A 26,146-nucleotide genomic window follows, 5' to 3' on the forward strand; every position below is an offset into this window, starting at 1 on the left:
ACAAACTTATCATAATGGGGTGGGGCCACAAAGTTGGCGAAGTGAAGGAATTTTTCTACCTTGTAAGCAAAATGACACATGACGGACGAAGTAAGGAGAGTATAAGATGCAGTCTGGGGCAGGCAAAATGGACATTCGTCGCTAAACGAAGCCAACTACTATGAAACATCGGCCTGAGTTTGAGGAAGATATCTTTGGGAATATACGTCTGGAGCACAGCAGTATATGGAAGTGTGAACCAGAAAGAAAGAGAATCCAATCGTTTGAGATGATGTACTATAGAAGGATGTGAAAAATTAGGTGGTCTGACAAGATAAGAAATGAGGTTATCCGTAGAAACGGTGTGGAAGATATTGACAAAGAAAAGTGACAGGAGAACAGGACATCAGGAAATAACATCTATGGTACTACAGGGAGCTATAGAGGTTAAGAACTGTACAGAAAAACGGAGATTAGTATATACCAACAAAATTAATTGCGTTTGGCGTAAACACTGTTCTTGAGGTAAAGAGGTTAGGTCAGGAGAGGAAGACGCGGCGGGCCGCATCGTATCTGTCAAAAGACTGATGGAAAAAAGTATCTCACAATATATCGAACGAACGATTTAACACCACTGTGTCGTAACCAGGAAGAAATACATAGTATATAGCAGTAGTCGCTAAACGAAATCAAAATCATACCTTATACAAAAGTCTCCAAATTCAGTCTCCAGATCGGTGTTCTTTATTTCCACATCACCGGTTTCGAGCAAGCTGCCCACCTTCAGATCTATTACAAACAATTTTTAAGTTTTAAGCATTTCAAATTACAAATAGTTATATCGATGTGTGTGCAGACAGTTTCAAAATTCTTAGCAAATTAATTAGAACATAACAGTTGTGCAACATAGCATTAGTTACTGTTTAACCTGTGGAATATACAGTGAAGCGCCAAAGAAACTGGTTATAGGCACGCGTATTCAAATACAGGCAGAATACGGCGATTTGGTCGGCAACGCCTATATAAGACAAGAAGTGTCTGGCGCAGTCGTTACATCGGTTACTGCTGCTAGGATGGCAGGTTATCAAGAGCTAAGCGAGTTTGAACGTGATGTTATAGTCGGCGCACGAGTGGTGGGACACAGTGTCTCCGAGGTAGCGATGAAGGGGGGATTTTTCCGTACGGCCATTTCACGAGTGTGACGTGAATATCAGGAATCAGCTAAAACATCAAATCTCCGACATCGCTGCGCCCGCAAAAAGATCGTGCAAGAACGGGACAAACGGCGGCAGAAGAGAATCGTTCAACGTGACAGAAGTGCAATCCTTCCGCAAATTGCTGCAGGTTTCGGTGTTGGGCCATCAAGTGTCAGCTTGCAAGCCATTCAATGAGACATCGTCGATATAGGCTTTCGGAGCCGAAGGCCCGCTCGTGTAGCCTTGATGACTGCACGACACAAAGCTTTACGCCTCGTCTGGGCCCGTCGACACCGACATTGGAGTGTTGATGACTGGAAACATGTTGCCTGGTCGGAAGAATCACGTTTTAAATTGTATCGAACGGATGGACGTGTACGGGTATGGAGACAACCTCATGAATCTATGGACCCTACATGTCAGCAGTGGAGTGTTCAAGTTGTTAGAGGCTCTGTAATGGTGTGGGGAGTGTGCAGTTTGAATGATACGGGACCCCTGATACGTGTAGATACGACTCTGGCAAGAGAGACGTACGTAAGCATCCTGTCTGATCACCTCCATCCATTCATTCATCTTGCATTCCGACAGACTAGACAATTCCAGCAGGACAGTGTGACACGGTACACGTCCAGAATTGCTAGAGTGTGGCTCCAGGAACTCTCTTCTGAGTTTAAAGACTTCCGCTGGCCACCAAACTCCCCAGAATTGAACATTATTGAGCATATCTGGGATGCCTTGCAACGTGCTATTCAGAAGAGATTTCCACCCCGTCGTACTCTTACGGATTTATGAACAGCTCTGCAGGATTCATGGAGTTAGTTCCCTCCAGCACCATTTCAGACATTAGTCGAACACATGCCACGTCGTGATGCGGCACTTCCGCGTGCTCGCGAGTGTCGTACATGATATTAGGAAGGTGTACCAGATTTTTTGGCTCCTCAGCGTAGAACTGAAAGTTCACTGTCGTATGTAGCCACGCACAGCCTACTACGGCTTGTATATAGTGCTCAGAAGTGCTTTCCATGGACTGAAATAATACATACAGTGAAAGATGTTCCTAAATGTAACGTATGGGTGCTTTTCAGCGCTACAGGTGTTGAACCAATCAAGTTTCATAAAAATTACAAAGCCCCAGCAGGCAAGTGTATGACTAGATACGACAGCGAACTTTCAGTTCTGTATTCGACAGGTTGCTCTCAAAGTGTAACGAATTCTGTGTTGTACTACTGCTGTGTTGAAACTAATTTGCTAAGAATTTTGAAGCTTTCTGAACATACAGGGTGGTCGGAAATTCCCGTTACATTGCACACCTGAGGAGCTATGACCATTCGTTCATCTTCGCTAACGTGAAACACATCTCCTCTACTGAGCAAGTGTTCATAGCTGTTAAGGTATGCACTTCAGAGCCCACGTTTATTGGACATTTTTTCTCGTTTTTGTCCATACTACCACCACTGAAAGTTACCAGCCCTACACTCTTCGCATCACAAAAACCGGTACATGTGTTCAACTGTCAGAGGTATCAGAACGGTTTTCGTTTATAACTTTCAACTCGTTCGTTTCCGGTACAGGGATCCTTACTTCAAATTAATACACTTATTGTTCTCCATCATCCTAGAAAGTCTGAAACATCATCACGGAATCACCTCGTGTATACGTACATTTACAGACGCCCGTGCCTGTAACTCTGACGCTCTGTATTCTCGTTAGATGACGTTTCCGGACATGGGTTCCTATTCAAAATACGATGTAATCACTCCCCTCTACAAGTCCTAGAAGTCTGTAACTGGAATTTCCGACTACCCTGTACATCGTAAACTATTTGTAATTTGAACCAGTTATACGTAATTTAAAAATTGTTTGTAATAGAGCTCAAGGGGGGCAGCTAGCCCGGAGCCTGTCATGCAGAAATAGAAGACAGCGAGCTTCAGACTAAAGTTGGACAGTTTTGTGTAAGTAACGATCGCGGACGCTCCCTGATGACGAATATGACTAGTTTTGATAAAAATCCTTGCTCGTCTGCTATCGTAAAGAGTCGACCAAGAAGCACTCGAGCGTAAGTAGAGCGCGAGCTGGCGCAGTGGAGAGAGAGAGTGGACTCGCATTCGGAATGACTGCAGTTCAAATCCTCGACCAGTCAAACAGATTTGGATTTTCCGTAACTTTATTAAATAATGCAAATATCGGGATGAATTCTTTGGAAGGACATGGCAGATTTCCTTCCCGTCTGAGATTTTGCTCTAGCTCTTGTCACCTCGTGCTCGACGGGACATTAGGATTTAATCTGAGCATCTTCCTTTGTCCCTTCGAAGATGTACTGCATTACTGCTTGACCTCTGAGCAGCTGTTCCCAGAAGCTGGAGGGGGGGGGGGGGTTCGTGGTGGCTGTTCAGTACCGAGTGATTTTGATAAACTATCTGAAGTGATCTGTGTCTTAAAAAGCTACTGCAGGTATGTGCTGCACCGTCTGTAGAACACAGAGCAACCATAACAACGCGCAGCAAACGTACCACAGCAACAGACTACTACGTAGGGACTTCAGAAAGTAAGTTACAAATTTTGCCCCGCGATATTGCCATAGCGGAACAAGAGTGGCGCATTGTCAGAAGAGAATACATGTTGCGCATTTCCTGCAAACCAAGTCCTGCTGCAGTGCGGATACCACGTGCATCATGGTGTGGCAGTGAAATGGCGTGGCAGCTGGAAACGTAATACAAAGCTGAACTACCCGACAGTACTATTCTTGTGGTCAACACGTCAATACTGCACACTGTCACCGTGAAATTCTGGCGGTGTATGGACTAAACGCAGTGTGCGTCCGGTCGTAGTGAAATCGTACCAACAATTTGACCGAGGCCGCACAGATGCGACTGGTGGTGATCGGGAACTAAGACCATCGACATCGACCACAGACGGTAATGTCCACTCAACTGGCAAGCTGAAAGAACATCTGCGGGTAAAGACATTTTTCAAAGAGGAGAACATTCGTACATTGGTTCTCGGTTGACTCACTGTCCAACAATGGGATTCCTGTCGTCGAGGAACTGAGCGATTAGTAGAACGTTCCGACCGTAGTTTACAGAGACTTGGCGACTACATTGAAAGGTGTAGTTCTGTATTCAGTGACGTTACTTTGCCTGCCGTAGTAAGGTGCAACTTATGTTCTGAAGTCCCCTTTTAGATCAGGTGTGACTGAATTGCAAAAACAGTGTATCAGCAAGTTCTACTGAAGATCCACTTGGTTTCTGCCGATTTGTAAAACGAATCACAAAGCGAACTACAAAAAGACCAGCTAGAAATTTAACATTGATATATCGTACACCACAGTCAACTGCCCCAACGCAGGGTGATCCGGCAGTCCTTAAAACTGCCGTTTATGCAATCCGCAATGTTACTTCTGGCATACATAAACCACGCGCGAGATGTTCGTATTCTCTCGCTCACCACGCGCAAGCTGTTAGCCCTACAGAAAAAAATGAGCAGGACCTTTCTGCAGAAAATTTAATTTTGTACAGGGACACATTTTCTCTGGAGGCCGCGGTTTTCCAGTTATTCAAGAACAACACACAAAAGCGAACTTCAAGCGCGACCTCCACCCAACTCTCATCCCTCACTAATCGGATTTCTAGCATGTTGTTCGTGGCACTCCCTCCTACCCCTGTACAAAAATTTACTTCACGAGCTATTCCAGACATTCGATCTATTTTGGTTTCTGTTGATTTAGCTATTACGCCACTAGTATAGTCAGCTACTTCGTCACAATAATTAATTTAAACGTGCCTGTGAGACTAATGAACGAACTCGACTTTTGTAAAGGTTACGCTAAAACTAATCACGTTGGCAATTCGATCCAAACTTAACCTTTAGAAGCACAGTACTATGGTAAACTGGAAGCCTGACGATTACAACGATTAATTATTTATTTTGTGCTGTTAAAACTCACAAAATCGTTAAATAAAATTTACACAAACGTCAGTTTTACAATTTTTAAGTGCTCGACTAAGCCAGTAGCGTAATAAGGCGAGTCAATGAAGACCAGAAAAAAATACCGAATGTGGGAAATAATTCGTGCAGTCGCAAATATTTGTGCAGTGACAGGAGGGAGTGCAGTTAACAACATACTAGAAATCCTGACCGTGGGGGCTGAGTGTGGGAGTGGGGGTGCGTTTGAAGGTCATTTTGCACGTTTCCTTAAATATCTCGAAAATTACGGCATCTAGCGAAGACGTATCCCAGTACAAAATTTCACTACATTAAATCTCCTACAAAAACGTTCTGTTCATTTTTTTTCTGTAAGACTAATATTTCTTTAAAGTCAGTACCGCCATTAGAGTGTTTTTTTTAGTGTTTTAATGTTATACAGTGCCTAAGATGGCATACTGTCGTATTTAAAATACACTATTATACATATTGCCTAAGGGTCAATAGTTCTGATAAAAGCCTACCAGAAATAGTGACCCTTAGACAATGTGTCTAATAGTGTATTTTAAATACGACAGTATGCCTTCTTAGGCACCGTATAAAACATTAAAACACTTGATAATGGCGCTTTAAAGCCGAAATCATGACCGTGTAAATGTAGCACTGGAAAAAAAACAGTCTAATGGCGGTACTGACTTTAAAGAAATATGACTGTGGCCTCACATTACGAAAAAATTAGTAAGACCAATAGTTTTCGCCTAGCGAGCGAGAGATTATGAAAATCTCGCACGTGGTTTATGACGGACATATGCGAGGATTGGAACTTAAATAGTGGCAACTATTTATTCACAACCGATACAAAAGAGTTACATGTTTGCACCTGTTACTGTCCTTCAAAGTAGTCACCAGCGTTGTGTAGAACCCGTTGCCAGCGACGTTGAAGGCGTAGTATACCGTTCGCAGAGTTTGTCGTGTTGATGTGCGAATGGAGCGGTCTAAAGTTATGGTGATTCTCGTGTACGACTGTGATGGTGTTACCCTCACGCAATACGTTCCTCCACGACAGACCGTCAATGCACAGTATTACTGTTCGGTTTTGGAGCATCACCTGCGACCAGCTTTGCGAAAGAAGCGGCGACACTTCCTGCGCAACCCACCCATCATTTTGCACGACAATGCGCGGGCGCATACAGCGCAACCTGTGGCTGCTCTGTTCGGTCGATGGGACTGGGAAATACTGTACTATCCACCATACTCTCCGGACTTAAGTCCTTGTGACTTTGATTTGATTCCGAAGATGAAGGAACCACTTCGTGGCATTCGCTTCAGAACTGTTCCAGAGATTCTACAGGCAGTAGACCGCTCCATTCGCACCATCAACAGAACAGGCTCTGCTAACGGTATACTACGCCTTCACATCGCTGGCAACGGGTTCTACGCAACGCTGGTGATTACTTTGAAGGACAGTAACAGGTGCAAACATATAACTCTTTCGTATCGGTTGTGAATAAATAGTTGCCGCTATTTAAGTTCCAGCCGTCGTGTAACATTGCGGTTTGCATAAAACGACAGCGGTAGGGGCAGCTGAATCACTTTGTGTGATGCTCTTAGATAAATCTAACGACAGCGAATGGATTGTTGCCGTCGCAGTTCCTAACAACAAAAAACTAAATCTTACAGTTGAGGCACACGAAGAAGCTGAATGTACTGTATTGATGGAAACCGCTAAGAAGAGAGAGTTTAATGTTGCACGTGTTGGTGGAGTGACGATAATGATTCTAAGCACAGGATCTATGTCGCGAACAGCCCATGGAAATCGTACAACAGAAGAGGCACTCCAGCAAAACACTGGAAGGTGATACAGAGTGCCCCGATAGTTGCAATGATAAGGACAGACGGGAATGTCGTGGGAAGAGGAGACTAAAAGTGAAAATATTATGCCTTAATTTTCAGTATACCGTTATATATGTATTGATAAGTAAATAAAAATTAATGCGTAAAGACCACTTAATTTTTGCATGGTGTTGAGTAACTCTCATATTATTCTAACACTGGCTTACCCGCACATTCTTGTGTATGTGAATACAATTGGGTTCGCTATCAAGAGGAGCAATGTTCGAACCTCATTCCGGCTGAACTATTTAAGGTCTTTTTGTTGGTCTATCGTTTCAGGAGAACGCTAAACTACGAAAAAGGCTAATCATAACTTGCCTGAGTGTATTATTAACAATCTCCACGTCTAAACTCCATCTTCTTCAGTACCTCCATCTTCAAAGTGATATATTTGGCGACTTGCACATCAGTCCCAGGGTTACAGCTATTGAGGTGCACGTCTGTGCTTCCTATGCTATGGTTTTCAAATGTGTCTGTATCTCTGTTAGAATTTTCCGCCTGTGTATGATTCCCCCTACCTGTCATTAACTTGACATTTACTTGCAGAAAAGGAAGATGGCGCTCGGACCAAAGCTTGGTGAGTATGACGAATAGGGAACAGTCACATTAATGCTCGACGTCAGTCTGCAATAACCATTCACAGACGATAGATGGCAGCATTAGTCGTGGATGGTACATAAAGCACGTCGAGGGACGCGGAAAACAGTGCAATTGTCGTAGTGCGGAAACGGAGCGATTTATTTGCTGTCCAAAATGGCATTATCTTTAGTTTTCAAACCAAGGTTGGAAACATTTCCGAAATAGCGAAGTCTGTCTATGGTTAAAGTATACTGTGAATGGCAAAATGGCGCCATCCGAAACCGACGCTGAGCATGTCATTCTCAATGGAGAGAAGTCTTCCGAAGTAAGAGTGATTTCAGGTGTCTCGCAGGCGAGTGTCGTAGGACCGTTGCTATTCACAATATACATAAATGACCTTGTGGATGACATCGGAAGTTCACTGAGGCTTTTTGTGCATGATGCTGTGGTATATCGAGAGGTTGTAACATTGGAAAATTGTACTGAAATGCAGGAGGATCGGCAGCGAATTGACGCATGGTGCAGGGAATGGCAATTGAATCTCAATGTAGACAAGTTTAATGTGCTGCGAATACATAGAAAGGTAGATCCCTTATCATTTAGCTACAATATAGCAGGTCAGCAACTGGAAGCAGTTAATTCCATAAATTATCTGGGAGTACGCATTAGGAGTGATTTAAAATGCAATGATCGTATAAAGTTGATCGTTGGTAAAGCAGATGCCAGACTGAGATTCATTGGAAGAATCCTAAGGAAATGCAATGCGAAAGCCGGCCGCGGTGGTCTCGCGGTTAAGGCGCTCAGTCCGGAACCGCGCGACTGCTACGGTCGCAGGTTCGAATCCTGCCTCGGGCATGGATGTGTGTGATGTCCTTAGGTTAGTTAGGTTTAAGTAGTACTAAGTTCTAGGGGACTGATGACCACAGAAGTTAAGTCCCATAGTGCTCAGAGCCATTTGAACCATTTTTTTGCAATACGAAAACAAAGGAAGTAAGTTACAGTACGCTTGTTCGCCCACTGCTTGAATACTGCTCAGCAGTGTGGGATCCGTACCAGATAGGGTTGATAGAAGAGATAGAAAAGATCTAACGGAGAGCAGCGCACTTCGTTGCAGGATCATTTAGTAATCGCGAAAGCGTTACGGAGGTGATAAATAAACTCCAGTGGAAGACTCTGCAGGAGAGATGCTCAGTAGCTCGGTACGGGCTTTTGTTGAAGCTTCGAGAATATGCCTTCACCGAGGAGTCAAGCAGTATATTGTTCCCTCCTACGTATATCTCGCGAAGAGATTAGAGCCCACACAGAGGCATACCGACAATCCTTCTTTCCACGAACAATACGAGACTGGAATAGAAGGGAGAACCGATAGAGGTACTCAAGGTACCCTCCGCTACACACCGTCAGGTGGCTTGCGGAGTATGGATATAGATGTAGAACTGTGGTGCATCATGGACCATAGATGACAACGATCAGAAAATTCTGATTCTGTTACTCGCTCCTGTGAACGGTAACGCGTTATGCAGATCTTGGTGTCACTCGCGTCTATCTAGAGAAGTTTTTACTGAGTTTAACGAAGGCGATGATATATATATATATATATATATATATATATATATATATATATATATATATATATATATATATATATATATATATATATATATATATTCGACGATGCCCTTTGGCTACACTGACTAAAGGATTCTTCTAAGAAATACCAAATTACGATAACCTGAAGATGCCTAAATAAGACGATACACGTCGTTGAAAAATAAAAAACTTAAATTGCAACCAAGACTGTTTTTAACCAATACTATAATTATCTCCAAAACCTTATTTCATTCTTTGGTGGGTCTTGTTGCAGTTTTCCCGAATTAACAAGAAAGATTGCACAGCCACGCGGGTATTGTACGACTGACGACGCCGTATCACAGGATCATGGAAACACAACAAAGAAATTACTTTCATCATAGATACATACGATCACTCATACCGATGCTGCTAAACTTATTCAGAGAAGAAGGCATGGAGGAGGTACACTGCGATGCATTGATGTGCTCAGGCAAAATACTAACTACAGAAACTTTCGACAGTTCCTCGTATAATATTTTATCAGTGTTTGTGAAATTGCTACACAATATATACAGAGAAGTAACTTACGGTTTCGTCGTTTTATTTTGTTAATTAACATAATTTCTCAGAGGTGGCACATGCTACAGAACAAACCTTACCAAACACTCCTTATGATCTTGGTGTAGAGAAAATGGTTCGCCACTTACAACGTCATTATGAATTCTCCCAAAAGTTGAATAATAAACTAGCAACTTCTAAAACACTCTTGCTTCTAGCCTATCACTAAATGCGATATGACTAGGCTATAAGAAACAATCTCTCTCTCTCTCTCTCTCTCTCTCTCTCTCTCTCTCTCTCTCTCTCCCTGTGTGTGTGTGTGAGAGAGAGAGAGAGAGAGAGAGAGAGAGAGAGAGAGAGAGAGAGCGCATGAGCGAGCTAACATGCCGTATTGATATATGCAACACTTATTAATTGTCCCTTTAATCCCAACATAGATATTTTTGTGGCAAATAGCTGTCGAATGAATGTTAGTGGTAAATATCTTGACCTCCAGAAACATTTACTATTGATCTTCATGAGAAACATAAGTTATTAACTGCAGTCCCAGTGCTTAGCAGGAGGGAGTGGAAACTGGTGGGTATTAAAATCTGTACATTTCGCTAGACTTAGTTTCATTTTCGAGCAAACACAAGCATCAGTGTGCATTACAATTGCAGACAACTAACAGGAGTCTGGACAAGATGAGCAGGGCGTTACTCGTCAAGCTGTTTTATTAAAACAACAGCAATTGTGCTGCCGTTCTTCGCGAGAATCGTGGAGGAGTAGAAGATGATTGTCCCGTCGACAACGAGGTCATTACAGACTGAGCACAAGCTCGGATTAGGGTAGGATGGCGAAGGAAATTGGTCGGACCCTTGCGAAGGAACCATTCCAGCATTTGCCTAAAGCGACTTGGGGAAATCACGGAAAACCTAAATCAGGTTGGCTAGACGCGGATTTGAACCGTCGTCCTCCAGGATGCGAGTCCAATTTGCTAATCGCTCCGCCACCTCGCTCAGTGAGAGTATTGACGCATTAAAGGAATAAGGAGAGGTCCTCTTTTGCCCTGGGATTGAAGAACATGATTCGGATGTTCGAATTAACGGGCAATTTAGAAATTACTGCTAGGAGAGGCCGAAGGCCACAAATTGCTGTAGGAGTTACTGTTGCCATGGCTGAGAAAAGTAAGCGCTGAACATTCCATGGCCCACTGTTCGAAAAGTGCTTCGATCAATTGTGAAATTTCTCTCTCTGGTGCGGTTCTAGGCTTTCGTGGATGCAGATGGTCGTCACATTGAGCAACAATACTAAACTGGAACGTAAACATGGAACGTAATTCACAAATATTACCCCCCTCATGTGGAAATGAAAATGTGTTTCCTTCAATGATTTATCCATTATTTCTCTTCGGAATGCTCTTACAAATGTTTCCATGAAGTTTCATTGTCCTCCGATCACTCGGTTTTCACTGGGGCTCTCAAGTAGCGAAAGTTTAATTATAACCACCCTGTACTTCAACCAAATGAAATTATATGTTTCCAGAGACCTTTCCAAGCCTCAGACATCTATACTGTATGTATGCAGACTGAATAGACAAATGAAAATTTGTAGCAGGACCAGGATTCGAACCCAGGTCTATTGCTAACCATGCAGATGCTGGAACCGCTACGCCATCCTGGCACAATGCCTTTTCACGACTGCTAGGACTACTCTCATGCCTTCCTCAGCAATCTAAATTCCCATTCAGGCATCAGCCCACTTGATATTTCCTCTAAACTCGAACAGTGTTGCAGGCAATTGCCCAGTGAGAAGGAGAACTGGGTTCAAATATTGGCCTCGGTAAAAATTTTGATTTGTCGCTTCAGTCTGCGTACATACATCATAGACACTTGAGACTTGAATATCTCTCCTGAACCATACAGTTTCATTTTATGGAAGCACCTATGCCTGTGTTTCAGACAGGAGCCCTCATTTCATTTGATACTGAGTTGCTATTCCAATATAGTTGGAGAACCTCTGCAATGCAGATCGAGTGTAGGGGGAATATCAAGTGAGTTGGTTCAAATGACTCTGAACACTATGGGACTTAACATCTGAGGTCATCAGACCCCTAGAACTTAGAACTACTTAAACGTAACTAACCAAAGGACATCACACACATCAATGCCTGAGGCAGGATTCGAACCTGCGACCGTAGCGGTCGCGCGGTTCCAGACTGTAGCGCCTAGAACCGCTCGGCCACCCCGGCCGGCTATGAAGTGTGCTGATGCATGAATGGTAATTTGGCTTGTGGACGGAGGCATGTAAAGATTGTCCTTGCTGTTGTACAAAGCCACTGCGCCAGGGTGGAGTCGTGGTTAGTGCATGTTTCGAATCCTGGCTTGAATACAAATTTTCATTTGTTGCTACTGTCTGTACATATACATGACCCTACACATCCCTTAATCGCATGTTATGCCCGCAACGCCCGCCACTGTGGCAGAGCGGTTCTACGCGCTCCAGTCCGGAATCGCGCTGCTACTACTGTCGCAGGTTCGAATCCTGCCTCGGGCATGGATGTGCGTGATGCCCTTAGGTTGGTTAGGTTTAAGTCGTTCTAAGTCTAGGGGACTGATGACCTCAGATGTTAAGTCCCGTAGTGCTTAGAGCCATTTGAACCTTTTTTTTTTTTTTTTTGTGCCCGCGACGCCACCACGCTGCATTCGAGCTAATGGTAGGCAGTGGTCATAATGTTTTGCTCATCAGTGTATGAGCAACGGTTTGTTATATTCCCAAAGAAGGCTCGAGCTTCAATTCAGTGATACGTGCACAAGCTACATGTGTTTAAGGCTTGTGTAAAAATTCGTACATCTACTTTTATTTTGTACACCTTCGTTAAAAAAACGGCGCGCTTGCCATAGAAGATAGTACTGTCTGAATAGTAAGAGTTTTTGCCTCACGGCAATAACCAGCGTTGTATCGAGTGAAACCAGTGTGCCAACAATTTGAGCAAAAAAAACAGCGATCGTAGGGTTGGCACGTTGTGATCGTTTTGTTCACAGGTGCAGTCAATGCTGGTGAATTGTCTGCGAAAGCTCGTCCACTTGTATTAGCTTCCTTTCGCTCTGGTATAAAATAGGTTTAACACGATCGTAACAAATGGACGACGCCGTAAAGCCAGCCGAAGACTGATGTTTTAGAAAATAGAGTGCGCGATAAACTTAATGGTCCACTCCCTTACAGACATACAAGCAGAGCTGACGTGTATGAGTCAGCTGGAATCCATGTCCCCCAGGTTGTGGGGACAACACGCGACCAGGCCTTTCACTTGGCGCCGGGTACGGCGTGTTGTAAGCGCCTGCAGCGGAGCCCTCAGGCGGCCACCTAGCGCACTAACTTTGCCGCAGTTTGATCCACCGGCGTCTGGGGCAGCAGCTGCAACAGCTGCGGCCAAATCGTTGGGTCTCCGGCGGGACGCATCACGTTAACTTACACTAGTGCCCTTGTCATTCTGCTGGTGATCATGTAACTAATGCGAGGACTTTGTGAGACTTCACTGCTACTTTCATGAAATAGGTGATTAGCAACTGCACTTTTTTACGCCTTTCACGGTTAAAATTGATTTTACATGTATTTGAAGAGTAAAAAGTCCAAAACTGTCTTCCTTTGTGGTAAATAATACACTTTCATCACCAAAAAAAAAAAAAAAAAAAAAAAACAAGTTTAAGTCTGACAAATTTTGAAAACAGTGTGTCCCACGAACCTAAGTGGCTTCATGTTTTGATGAAAACCTAAGATTTTCAGAGTTGAATTTTTAGTTTTAGAATTATTTTACTAGGACAGAAGTTAGGCAAAAGTATAGCAAATCAGTACCAAATCACATTTATTTCCCTCACAAAACAAAACATGAATTATCGCACAAAGATTTTCAACATAACATTTGAAGATGGCGCTGGCGTACCACACGCCAGTGTTTTCTACACTATAAGAGCCTTTCCGGCACACATACGTCTCGCTACATACAAATTATGCAGGAACCAGCGGACTTACTGAGGTGTGTAGAGATGTTTGCAAACTACGTCTATGACGTGTAAGGTAAGTTAGTTACTTCAGTCATTCTTGGAATGGAGAAGATGATGATTTGATCTGATTTTCGTGAAATAAACGTACTGCCGGCCGCTGTGGCCGAGCGGTTCTAGGCGCTTCAGTCTGCAACCACGCTGCTGCTACGGTCTCAGGTTCGAATCCTGCCTCGGGCATGGATGTTTGTGGTGTCCTTAGGTTAGGTTTGAGTAGTTCTAAGTCTAGGGGACTGATGACCTCAGATGTTACGTCCCATAGTGCTCACAGCCATTTGAACCATTTGAATAGACGCACTGCACCACCTGTAAACACACGCCGCCCCATCTGATCGCCCCATTTGATCGCCTGATATACGTGATCCATCCCGTAGTCCGTGTTATTTTTCTGCAAGTGCTGAAAGAACCTCCCTGCATGCTAGCATTAGACAGATGCGAGATACGTATGCCCCAGCGTTTAAAACTTTGCATTACTTTAGTGGGACAAACGTATCCCATCAACTATGAAAGGGTTAACTGTTGAGTACTGTGCATAGGTTCGTGCAGTTTTTACGATGCAGTGATTTTATTTTAGTATTACACATATACAATACGCAATAAAAAGATTGATACACAACGCAGTCAATTAGATATGCACTCACCATCATTATCAGTGACCGCCTGCCATCATTCAAGTAGGAGTTTTATGCCTTTTCTGTAGAACTGATATGTTTCCGAGTTGAAGAAATTTGTTCGCCAGTTGCTAAGAGAAGTTTTGTCTTGAAACACTACTTCCGGAATGATGCTAGAGAGAGAGAGAGAGAGAGAGAGAGAGAGAGAGAGAGAGAGACCGCAAAAAATGGGATAAGGCTGGTGAAAGTGAAGTGCGAGGCACTGGTTCCCGACCAAATTCACCTATCGCATCTGTGGTGATTCTGGCTGAAACAGGCGAGCACTATCGTGGAAAAAGAGCACAAGATTCCCAAGTTTTTAGTAGCAACTGCGAGTCGCCTTAGCTGTTCAGTGTACGCACCAGCTTCTATAGTTTCAAATGAAACTACACTCCTGGAAATTGAAATACGAACACCGTGAATTCATTGTCCCAGGAAGGGGAAACTTTATTGACACATTCCTGGGGTCAGATACATCACATGATCACACTGACAAAACCACAGGCACATAGACACAGGCAACAGAGCATGCACAATGTCGGCACTAGTACAGTGTATATCCACCTTTCGCAGCAATGCAGGCTGCTATTCTCCCATGGAGACGATCGTAGAGATGCTGGATGTAGTCCTGTGGAACGGCTTGCCATGCCATTTCCACCTGGCGCCTCAGTTGGACCGGCGTTCGTGCTGGACGTGCAGACCGCGTGAGACGACGCTTCATCCAGTCCCAAACATGCTCAATGGGGGACAGATCCGGAGATCTTGCTGGCCAGGGTAGTTGACTTACACCTTCTAGAGCACGTTGGGTGGCACGGGATACATGCGGACGTGCATTGTCCTGTTGGAACAGCAAGTTCCCTTGCCGGTCTAGGAATGGTAGAACGATGGGTTCGATGACGGTTTGGATGTACCGTGCACTATTCAGTGTCCCCTCGACGATCACCAGTGGTGTACGGCCAGTGTAGGAGATCGCTCCCCACACCATGATGCCGGGTGTTGGCCCTGTGTGCCTCGGTCGTATGCAGTCCTGATTGTGGCGCTCACCTGCACGGCGCCAAACACGCATACGACCATCATTGGCACCAAGGCAGAAGCGACTCTCATCGCTGAAGACGACACGTCTCCATTCGTCCCTCCATTCACGCCTGTCGCGACACCACTGGAGGCGGGCTGCACGATGTTGGGGCGTGAGCGGAAGACGGCCTAACGGTGTGCGGGACCGTAGCCCAGCTTCATGGAGACGGTTGCGAAAGGTCCTCGCCGATACCCCAGGAGCAACAGTGTCCCTAATTTGCTGGGAAGTGGCGGTGCGGTCCCCTACGGCACTGCGTAGGATCCTACGGTCTTGGCGTGCATCCGTGCGTCGCTGCGGTCCGGTCCCAGGTCGACGGGCACGTGCACCTTCCGCCGACCACTGGCGACAACATCGATGTACTGTGGAGACCTCACGCCCCACGTGTTGAGCAATTTGGCGGTACGTCCAGTACGTCCACCCGGCCTTCCGCATGCCCACTATACGCCCTCGCTCAAAGTCCGTCAACTGCACATACGGTTCACGTCCACGCTGTCGCGGCATGCTATCAGTGTTAAAGACTGCGATGGAGCTCCCTATGCCACGGCAAACTGGCTGGCACTGACGGCGGCGGTGCACAAATGCTGCGCAGCTAGCGCCATTCGACGACCAACACCGCGGTTCCTGGTGTGTCCGCTGTGCCGTGCGTGTGATCATTGCTTGTACAGCCCTCTCGCAGTGTCCGGAGCAAGTATGGTGGGTCTGACACACCGGTGTCAATGTGTTCTTTTTTCCATTTCCAGGAGTGTATATAGTGCCAGAGACCTATTCAAGTCTCAAGCATCCGTGATGTTTATATGCAGACTGAAACGACAAATAAAAATTTGTATGAAAGCTGGGTTTCGATGCCGTGTCTCCTGTTCACTAGGCAGTTCGTCACTCAGGCTGGCACAGTGGCTTTGCACAAATGCACGGACTATCCTAGCATGCCTCGTTCCTCAATCTAACTTCCCATTCACGCCTCGGATCTCTAGGCATTCATTTGATTAAAGCACCAAGCCTTGATTTCTGGCAGGATCCCCTGTTTCGCATAATGCCGAGTTCCTATTCCAGTACAGTTGGAGAGTCTGCACATACACATCCCATAGTTTCATTTCTTGCTGACAACTCATTGCTTTCTTTGATGTGCTGAGGCAGTCTTTCTTCTCCTAGTAGTATATGTCAGGAACTACACTACTGGCCATTAAAATTGCTACACCAAGAAGAAATGCAGATGATAAACGGGTATTCACTGGCCAAATATATTATACTAGAACTGACATGTGATTACATTTTCACGCAATTTGAGTGCATAGATCCTGAGAAATCAGTACCCAGACCTCTGGCCGTAATAACGGCCTTGATACTTCTGGGCATTGAGTCAGACAGAGCTTGGATCGCGTGTACAGGTACAGCTGTCCATGCAGCGTAAACACGATACCACAGTTCATCAAGAGTAGTGACTGGCGTATTGTGACGAGCCAGTTGTTCGGCCACCATTGACCAGACGTTTTCAATTGGTGAGAGATCTGGAGAATGTGCTGGCCAGGGCAGCAGTAGAACATTTTTTGTATCCAGTAAGGCCCGTACAGGACTGGCAACATGCGGTCGTGCATTATCCTGCTGAAATTTAGGGTTTCGCAGGGATCGCATGGAGGATAGAGCCACGGATCGTAACACATCTGAAATGTAATGTCCACTGTTCAAAGTGCCGGCAATGCGAACAAGAGGTGACCGAGACGTGTAACCAATGGCACCCCATACCATCACGCCGGGTGATACGCCAGTATGGCGATGACGAATACACGCTTCCAATCTGCGTTCACCGCGATGTCGCCAAACACGGATGCGACCATCATGATGCTGTAAACAGAACCTGGATTCATCCGAAAAAATGACGTTTTGCCATTTGTGCACCTAGGTTGGTCGCTGAGTGCGCCATCGCAGGCGCTCCTCTCTGTGATGCAGCGTCAAGGGTAACGGCAGCCATGGTCTCCGAGCTGATAGTCCATGCTGCAAACGTCGTCGAACTGTTGGTGCAGATGGTTGTTGTGTTGCAAACGTCCCCATCTGTTGACTCGGCGATCGAGACGTGGCTGCACGATCCGTTACAGCCATGCGGGTAAGATGCCTGTCATCTCGACTGCTAATGATACGAGGCCGTTGGGATCCAGCACGGCGTTCCTTATTACCCTCCTGAACCCACCGATTCCATATTCTGCTAACAGTCAATCCGACTTTGATAAAAGTCGGAAATGTGATGTTACGCATTGTTGCTCCTTACACGAGGCATCACAACAACGTTTCACCAGGCAACGCCGGTGAACTGCTGTTTGTGTATGAGAAAAAAAAATGTCTCTGAGCACTATGGGACTTAACTGCTGAGGTCATTAGTCCCCTAGAACTTAGAACTACTTAAACCTAACTAACCTAAGGACATCACAAACATCCATGCCCGAGGCAGGATTCGAACCTGCGACCGTAGCGGTCATGCGGTTCCAGACTGCAGCGCCTTAACCGCACGGCCACTTCGGCCGGCTTGTGTATGAGAAATCGGTTGGAAACTTTCCTCATGTCAGCACGTTGTAGGTGTCGCCACCGGCGCCAGCCTTGTGTGAATGCTCTGAAAAGCTAATCATTAACATATCACAGCATCTTCTTCCTGACGGTTAAATTTCGCGTCTGTAGCAGGTCATCTTCGTCGTGTAGCCATTTTAATGGCCAGTAGTGTATTTCCCGTCAACTGTAATGATATTCTGACGGAAGTGTTTGTACCTACTACAAGCCAAATCGTAACTAATCAGCAAAGACGAAAATACCTTACTCGCTGATTTTCGATGGTGCCGCTTAATATGTGTGATACCCACGTACCTAATTTTTACACCTTACTCAATGAACGCAAATGGCGTACAATGGTTGAGTCATTGTATTACATAATTTGTGCCAGTTCCCGTGTTTTACTGTCGACGATTATTGAGAACCAACTGACTGAGGCGTCTTTCACAAAAAAAAGATAGAGGATATTCTTGAATGTGGCTCACCACAAACGTGGATGTTGATTGCAGCAGTTATTCGGAGATGAAGAGTCTCGCACAGGATAGAGTAGCGTGGAGAGCTTCATCAAACCAGCCTTCGTACTAAAAACCACGACAACAAATTGGCATCATTAGTGCGCCTCCATATCTGAAGGGTTTAAATGTTTAACCTGGGTCTTCGCGGAAACCTAAATTCCTGATACTGTGGCAGACCGGTTTCTTTTCTAATAGCAGTGGAACAAGAGAATTAACATTAGGTTATGAAAGCTGACAACGGCTAGAATAGTCGTGTACTGACCACATACCCTCAATATCATTTCCAGACAATACCATTTCCAAATGATACCATTGTCGGAGTACGACAAAACGACTCTTTAGCATCGCGTGGGCTTCAGAGCCTGATCACGGATTGTTACCAAATTATACTGCTAATTGGTACTAAGGAGACACAATATTTCTTTCGCAAACTTTGCTTGACGAGAACATCAATGACCTTTACTAATTAACGCATGAATCTTCAGCAGATAACCACTTTCGTTTCCTGTTTTTTATCCCTGCTAGCATCAGAAGTTGAAAAAGTGTATTCAAGTTAACATTGTTAAACGCTTTCTTTAAATCAACCAATGTTGTAACGTAGGTTTGCCTTTATTTAACCATGCTGGAGTTTGTGAAGCGTGGACGATAAACAATTAAAACAAGCAGAGAAAAGAAGCTTCCAAAGTGCGGCGCTATAGAGAACGCTGTAGATCAGGTTGGTAGACCGAGTAACGAATCAGGAGGTCCTAAATCGAACTCGGAAAAAAAGAACTTTATGGCACAAATTGACTAAAAGAAGGGATCGGTTCGTAGAATGCATCCTGAGGTGTCAAGGAATCATGAATTTGGGATTGGAGTGAAGTGTATCTGTGTGTGTGTGGAGGGGGGGGGGGGGGGGTGAGGGGGTAGTAAGAATTGTAATTATCACATTGTTTTTACAGTGCAAGGGTATTTTGCCTGTCTCATATAACCTGCACGCCAAGTGGAACAGTTTTTTCATGGCTGGCTCTCCCAAGGATCTCAGTAATTATGATGGAATGTCGTGTACTACAGGAGCATTGTTTCGACGTGGGTACGTCAGTGCTCTGTCAAATTCCTCTCGCAATATCGGATCTCCCATCCCCATTCTCTTACAGTTTGTAATACTGCATTGAAGTTCATTGCCCTTGTACAGCCCTTGTACTCATATCTTTTGCAGTTTTCCTCTCTTTGTTTAGTACCGGATTGTTACCTGAGCTCTTGATTTTCATACACGTGTTCCTCTTTTCTCCAAAGCTCCTACAGGCGGCATCTATCTCTCCCTTAGTCACGCGTGCCTCTACAGCTTTGCATCTTCCCTGTGGCCATTCTTGGTTAGCCATTCTATACTTTCTGTCAGTTTTCTTTTTTAAAAGTCTATATACGCTTTCGCTGGCTTCATTTGCAAGATCTAGATTGCAGAAATTAGGAGAGCTTAGTCAGCTGCATTACATGAGTTTTCAAAGTCGGTTGTTTGACTGTTGCAAGACTCTTTGATGTAAAACGGTTCAGTGTTCCTCCCTTTGGCTCTTACTGGATAGTATATTCTCTCGATTATGTTATGTAGGGGGTTCCAAGCAACATGGACACGATCAATATTTATTTCCAATATAGTCCAAGACATTGAAACTGCGGTTTCGGTGAATTACACTGCACATAGGAGATAGTATATTGAAGCATGTTTAATACATTTATGGATGCAGCTGCGTATCAGAGAATCTGTGTTTTATATTTATTTATTTATTAAGCGGAACTATATCCTCTTTTCACGGCCTTCGATAACTCGTAAAAAGAACGTTATTAACATTTAGCATACGTCAACATCTGCAGTGAATTATTTTTGCAAATATATCCGAGAAATATGCCAAATGTGAGTTCTGTTTAAGAACAACTATAGTACACTATGGGTGTTGTGTTTCTGGACTCTACTCACATAGCGCTGGAGGGGAGACATTTCAGAATAGTGTTTGAAAAGTCTGCGCCGTTATGTGGATGTAGGCGAAGCGTTTATGCACGATTGCTCACGGAGTCAAATCTGCAGTCAAAACTTTGGTTTGGCGACGGTGAAGGAACGCCGAAGAGTTCAAAACTTTCGTCGGCGGAAGCAGTAAGGGCGACTGTTTTTGAGACTTAAAGTGGATAACGTTTTAGGGTTCCGGGCCTCAATCGGCAAAAACGGAAACCTTAAATGGTTGTTTCGTTGTCCGTCTGTCAAACCCTTTTTTTCTCAGGAACGGTTAGACGTATCAAGCTGAAATTAATTTAACGTACTAAAGTCTCTGCCCTCTGCCGGCCAGAGTGGCCGAGCGGTTCTAGGCGCTTCAGTCTGGAACCGCGCGACCGCTACGGTCGCAGGTTCGAATCCTGCCTCGGGCATGGATGTGTGTGTCGTTCTTAGGTTAGTTAGGTTTAAGTAGCACTAAGTTCTAGGGGACTGATGACCTCAGATATTAAGTCTCATAGTGCTCAGAGCCATTTGAACCATTTGAACTAAAGTCTCTGGTCTTTTGGCGATATAATGAACGTTAGCTTCTAATTTAATGCAGTCGAAAGGTACGGCCATTTATGTCACACATTATGATACTCGAGGACTCACTCATTAAAACCCATAAGGAACTTCTTGTCGATCTACAACGATGAAATTTGGTAAGAAGTGAGGTTTCGCAGTACAATTAAAGGAAAAAAACTCGAAAATTGTTAATTTGTGATTATATTACACGAAAAAATATTTCTTTTGTCATTTGTTATCCCTCGTCAAGCTTGAAGTTCAAACAGGTCTTCGAATGTTAGTTTCACGTCCAAGTTGAAACGGCGTATCTACGTGCAATAATCGCTCCTGAATATCTGATGATGGATAAATTCCGAAACGCGTCTTATGTGCAATAAAGTCATTCCTTGCCTGATGACTGACTTTTCGCGCATGACCAGGTCCTTTTTTTATTTTTATTTTTTTTTAAGAAATGCTACATGTACAGAGAAGAGCTGCACGAATGGTCACTTTTCTGTTAGAATGGTGTAAGAGCGTAACATATACGAAAAATCCTAACTGTAGGAGCATTCGAAGAAGGATACTGTATAAATCGCGAATACCAGCTTTAAAAAAATTCAAGGATTTGCTATGAGGATGGAATTTACAAAGACTCTGCAGCCCTCTTACATATCGATCCCGATGGTATCAGGAGGATAAATACAGAGTAATTAACGACCCACCCCGGCTCCACACCGTAGCAGAATGTATGTATGGCCGGGAGAATTGTCTGGGGTAGTTCGAAAATTTCGTGACTGCCGAAAGTGACCAGTTGCATCGTAAGTCTGATTCCGCGTTACGCTGTTCGTTCCTCGCAATTAGCGAGGTGGATAAGCGCTGATATCGCCAACACTTAATCACACAACTCAGGTCACAAGACGGTCGCTTCTATACGACCCAAGCAACCACAGTAAATGCGGTGGAGGATCATTTTCGTCATCTTTACCAGGAAAGAACGGTAGATGACGAGGCCACTACTGAAGTGTTACAGCAGATAACACGTATTATCGACGAGGCTATCGTGAATGCACTAACGGAGGAAGTCTCACTCGAAGAAGTCGAAGGCGCCCTGGACTAAGTTGCGGCCAATAAGCCTCCTGTCGCGTGGGATTAACCGAGCGGTCTTAGGCGCTGCAGTCATGGACTGTGCGGCTGGTCCCGGCGGAGGTTCGAGTCCTCCCTCGGGCATAGGTGTGTGTGTTTGTCCTTAGGATAATTTAGGTTAAGTAGTGTGTAAGCGTAGGGACTGATGACCTTAGCAGTTAAGTCCCATAAGATTTCGCACACATTTGAACAATAAGCCTCCTGGGCCTGATGGATTGCCCGTCGAAGTCTACCGGACATACCGTGACGACATGGAGTCTCGCTCGGTTATAATATTCCGCGAACTTATGTCTCCAGACTGTATTGTGCCGCCAGCGTTTGTAGAAGGACTTCTCATACCGGTGCACAAGCCAGGTGGAGGGCGATCAATTAACGACTACTGGCCGCTCACAATGCTGAACGCCGACTAAAAGATTTTCGCCAGGCTTATGGCGGGCCGTATTGAGACGACTTTGCCGATGATTCTCGCCCCAGAACAGACGTCGCAGGGGGGGAGAAACCAACATACAAATGTCCACCGGTGACTGCAGTGACTTAATAGCAATCGCCTCTGCGTGCCGTTGAGAGCGGCGATCGTCTCCATAGATTTCAATCGTGCCTTTGATAGAGTGCACCATAACTTCCTCCTACGAGTGATGGACCGTATGGGATTTCCCCCGGGCCTCATTGACACCCTACGGCGTCTTTGGACCGCAGCCAACTCACACGTCCAGGTCAATGGAAGGACGGTAGGACCAGTACCCATTAAGAGGTCTCTACGACAAGGTTGTCTCCTTTCTACCTACGTTGTGCAATCGCTCTCGAGCCACTCCTCGGGGGCCTTAACCACCGGCTATCAGGTATCACGCTGCGGGACGTCACCTTTCGCTATAAGGCATACGCTGACGACCTGTTAGTGCTGGTTCGTTCCAATGACCAAGTTCAAAGGGACAGGCCACAGATAATCTTCTGAACATCAACAAGTCGGCGGCGTTGGATATTGGGCGTGGTCTCGGACCGGAAGTCCTCGCTCCCCTCCCACCAGTTTCTGATCTGCGATATTTGCGAATCACGTTCACGAAGGATTTACGCAAAACAGCTGCAGCAAACTATCGACGTTTACTACAGATCATACTCGCGATGGTGCGCCAGAACCTGCTGTGGGACTTGAATCAGCTACAACGTATTGAATACTTGAACATCTACGTCGGATCAAAACTCAACCATGTAGCACAAATCCTCCCACTACCGCTGCAGATAGGTCGCCGGCTTCAGGCGGCCTTCAGTGACTACGTTTCCACAGGTCATATATTGAAAGGGCGGTACGACACTCTTACCCTCCCAGTGCACAAAGGGGGGCAGGGATTGATCAACGTCAGGGCGAGAGCAGCTGCCCTTTACATGATCAACATGTGGAAACGATGGAAAAGCCAGCGTCCTTCTCTCACTGGTCGTTTACTACAGGTTCTGATACCAGTCTCTGACGTCCCGGCGGTGTTGGTTGCACACGTCGCACCACAGCTCTCCCAGTGTCGACCTTCATTCTTGATTACAGGTATGTAATACGTTGTCCGACTCTACCCGGAAAGTGCTCTCTCGAAATTTCAATAGTAAATCTTCCGTGATGCATAACGCCTCTCTTTTAACGTTTGCCAATGGAGTTTGTTGAGCTTCTCAGTAACGCTGTCGTGCCGACTAAACGATCCCGTGAGTCACTTTGTTAGATCTTCTCTCTCTCTCCCTCTCTCTCTCCCCCTCTCCCTCTCCCTCTCCCCATCCCACTGCCCCCCTCCCCTCCCCCCTCCTATCAGTCCTGTCTGGTAGGGATCCCAGATAGACGAACAGTACTCAAAAATCGGTTGAACAAGCACCTCATAAGCCACTTCCTCCGTGGACAATGTCCTTGATGCTTCCTATGAATCTTAGTCTGGCACCTGAGTCTGTTTCTTCGTGGTTAGGGCGCGGTCCCGTATTTGCGGCTTAAGAATACAGAAGGATACGAACATATTTCACAGCCTATGCTCTGAGTGTTGTCTACTGTGCAATTAGGCGCCTGAACGGTAGAGGAGAAGATACGACAGTTATTCTTACGAAAAGTGGGAATGTCGTAACAAAATCGAGGGAGTAGCAATTAAAACACAGGTTATTAAAAATTAAAACAAAATTCATTCTTGATAACCTTGACAAAGACTGTGTCACAAATTCACCGCCCTGTTGGGAACTGCAAGAATAGAAAAAGTGACTTAAAAAAATTCGAAACATCAACTCGATAAAATATATAAGTACAAACTCAGTTTCAGAAGGCAGTACGTAGTGCATATGCTTTATCCTTTGTGTTTTATTTCCTCCGTAAGTGCCATGTGACACGCAAAACTATTTTTCTCCTTCAATAGAGCTGAGTTTACGACTGTTGCAACAGTTTAAATCTGTTTACGCTTTTATTTACGCAGAGTGCAGATTTTTTTTTTCTTTGTTCTAACATGGAAAACCTAAATAACCTTTTGGTTTCAGTTATTTTGGGCTCGCCTGTGAGAGAACTATCCTGGGAAGTTTTCATGCAGCCTGTGCCGTATGTCACGAAAGCAAAGCAAACAATACAATAAATATTAAGGAGACACAGTCAACAGCATTCTCTAGATTTCAGAGAGCTACACTCGGCGCTTTCAGTTATTGCCTGTTGGCGTTACTGGCCCATCCGCGCCGTCAGTGGCAGTTGATTTACAGGCTGGCATGTGACGCGAACCCAGCACAGGTAGTTGATTTAGATAAGAAAGCAGGCGTTACACACGGAAGTGTGGCTATGCAGATAAAGTTGATTGCATTACTGAAAGGCTGTACCGGGAAGTTATGCACCATGCGGTGCCTACCGCAGTGCACGCGACGCAGGGGACACGGAAACTCGAAAGGCCGAATATTAAGGTGACGTGTGGTCTTGTCCGGAGGCGTGATGTTGGACTGTTACGTCCACTATTAGTATGATGCCTCCGACCGTTCGCAAGGACTGCGCCTCATGGTAACTACGTTACCATATGCAACCTTTTGTTCAAGGGACAGAGTAGTAGTACTTTATTTCTGGAGTCAAGAGATGCTAAGAAAAGAATTTTTGATGTCATCTTACTCGTACATTAAGTCTACGCTACAGCGTTAAGGTTTGTCCGTAAGCCCTCTGCAGTTTTGTGTGCCATTATATCACTATTATGGACACAACTCATTTGAAAATACCGTAAAGCTTGTACTCGCGTATTATAGGCTTTTAACAATTTGCGTTCAATGTAAGGAATGCAATTGGTTAGAGATTTGAAGAGAGAAATGTAAGGGCATTTCACATGCGAAAACTGTCACAACTCCGATGTCCCTATTTTTTTCTTTCTTGTTGGAAGAGAAGTGTTAGCCATCGTTGTTTTAGGCCTTTGGATTCCCGAGTCTCTGCATTAATAAATCATTCTGCGGTGACATTGTGTAATGGCTTCCTACTACGACAGTTAGAAAGTGTCCCTATAAAGTTCGAATTTGGACCTACGACATGCAGCAAATTAGGCTTTTCACACTTTGAAATGATTTTTTAACCACATTCTTCCGTTTTTCTTTCTGGTACTATCTTTTTAACCTTTACCCTTCCTCAGGGAAAATAAAATAAAGACTAATCATGTCATAGTAACTTTACAACTACTGTAAAATAAGCACAATGGTTTGGAACAACGGAATCTTCTCCTTCTCCCGTTTCTCTACGCGGGCGGTGTTGTTATATGGTTGAAGCAAATTAGTGACAGTTGGTGACCGAATGCTAGTGCTGACGCCATCACGACGGAATCTGTGTATCCTATCTGTCTGCGTCTAGTGTAAATCTCTCGTTAAAGTGTGAGAACGTGGTGGGTTTCTGAGGCGGAACTTGGGTTAAAAAAGGGTTCAAATGGCTCTGAGCACTATGGGACTTAACACCTGAGGTCATCAGTCCCCTAGACATAGAACTACTTAAACCTAACTAACCTAAGGGCATCACACACATCC

The 26,146-nt window shown here is 44.9% G+C and overlaps 1 protein-coding gene across 1 annotated transcript in view; it reads left to right on the plus strand.

The window, feature by feature from the left end:
* Positions 1–26,146, plus strand: part of LOC126474773 (sphingosine kinase 1-like) — a 199,161-nt gene that overhangs the window by 71,012 nt on the left and 102,003 nt on the right. The window lies entirely within an intron of this gene.

The sequence above is a fragment of the Schistocerca serialis genome, chromosome 4 (assembly GCF_023864345.2).
Source record: "Schistocerca serialis cubense isolate TAMUIC-IGC-003099 chromosome 4, iqSchSeri2.2, whole genome shotgun sequence".
NCBI lineage: Eukaryota > Metazoa > Arthropoda > Insecta > Orthoptera > Acrididae > Schistocerca > Schistocerca serialis.